Source organism: Salvelinus sp. IW2-2015, linkage group LG13 (genome assembly GCF_002910315.2).
Source record: "Salvelinus sp. IW2-2015 linkage group LG13, ASM291031v2, whole genome shotgun sequence".
NCBI lineage: Eukaryota > Metazoa > Chordata > Actinopteri > Salmoniformes > Salmonidae > Salvelinus > Salvelinus sp. IW2-2015.
This window is the reverse complement of record NC_036853.1, coordinates 39,432,235-39,433,761: the sequence shown is the minus strand read 5'-3', so window position 1 is coordinate 39,433,761 and position 1,527 is coordinate 39,432,235. Positions and strand designations below refer to the sequence as shown.

The following is a 1,527-nucleotide window of genomic DNA, read 5'->3' as shown; positions in this document are numbered from 1 at the left end:
TAATAGATTTTCATCTATCGTCATTATGTCAATTATCCCCGAATCATTCATATGGTTAATTATATCTTGGAGCTCTGTAGGGATCCGGGCTAAGAGGTTTTCAATTGTCTCGCTTAGGTCTATAGGGGGCGCCATTTGTCTAATTAAGGATGTGTGTTCGTGGTGTTTACATGTGTGTTTTTTAACGGCGGTATTTGCTTGTTTTAACCCTAATGTTTTTTAACATACGGGGAAGCTCGCTACGCCAGAATGACACATCCTGACTGTATTGATGCTCTAGTAGAATACACATTCGCCTCTGTAGTAGAGCCTTTTGTGATTTTAAACACAGGGTAAAAGCTTTGAAAAACCTCGCTTGGCCTATTTCAGAATCAGCTGTTGCCCCTACAGAATTGGCCGATTCAAGAAGGTTGGCCGCTTCACAGAACATCAAATCGTCTACCTCAGAAATGTCATTTAAATCTTTGAAATCATCAGGTTTCGCTGTTTTCTTGACTGGTGTCTTTGGAGCCTCCTCTGCGATGTGTGTCTGGGCATCCTCCGATGTTTGTTCGATGTCTTTATACGCCGGGGAGGAGTCTGAAATAAAAATAATACATACAAAAATAGGTTATTAACCCTAAAATATGTTAGATAAAAATGTCAAATACATTTCAGATATAAGCCTATATATTAACAATACATTAATTAATAAATACCTCGGCTTTTTTGACGAGGGCTGTTCTGAAGAAGCTCTGAAACCATGGGCTGATGTCTTTGGTCAACCTGTATTACAGCATCTGCAGGTTCGGTAGATGTTGAGCCTGAAAAAAAACAATATTCGTCCTTGTTTTAACATATTCAGGCATAAAAATATGTATAAATATTAAAATATAGATATAAATAATAATAATATATAATTGATTCATACCTTGTCCTTGGAACGAGGTCTCGTGAATACCGGCCAAGTAGAATTGTTCGGGTGAAGCAGAACTGTGGATCTGAGCACTAATTGTCCGTTGGTGTTTAGAAATATGGGGCGCACCGGTGGCCTGTCCCAGGGGAGTTGACCTGCCTTTTAAATCCTGTGTTCGCGGCTTGTGTGTAAACACATCCTCGGAGCATGGTAGAATGGTCTCGTAGTCATATGCTTCGCAGAAACCGTTCAGGCTCCATATGGCATCCTTTAACCTTCTAGGCTTTAGGTCCTCTGTAAACACATAAAATAACTTTTAATATAAGATGCCCCTTTGGCATTAGGTTCTGTGTATTTTATGATCTTATCATAGGGGTTCAAGCCGTTTTCGGTTCAAAAATGATCGCCTTCTGGCACCGTATCCAAATCATTTTCAGGCTGTTTTCGGATATCTTCAGGACTGCACTTTGGTGCTTTTTCAAGTCCTATCTCCAAACTCTTGTTCGAGCACCGAAGTACATTTTACTTGGCCATCAACAACCGGTGGGTTCCAACCCCCACGTCGGGGCCGCCAATAAGCGCTTGTGATGAAGGGCACGGCTAGTACTTAGTAAAGCAGCCAACAGAAAAGA

At 40.9% G+C, this 1,527-nt stretch overlaps 1 long non-coding RNA gene across 1 annotated transcript; it reads right to left on the bottom strand.

Moving 5' to 3' along the window:
- Positions 1–20: 20 nt before the first annotated feature.
- LOC139028547 (uncharacterized) lies at positions 21–1,188 on the bottom strand. The gene is made up of 3 exons (XR_011480797.1): positions 911–1,188; positions 699–803; positions 21–579 (listed from the first exon to the last, which is right to left on the bottom strand). It is a non-coding gene; the product is annotated as an uncharacterized lncRNA (long non-coding RNA).
- Positions 1,189–1,527: the final 339 nt, after the last annotated feature.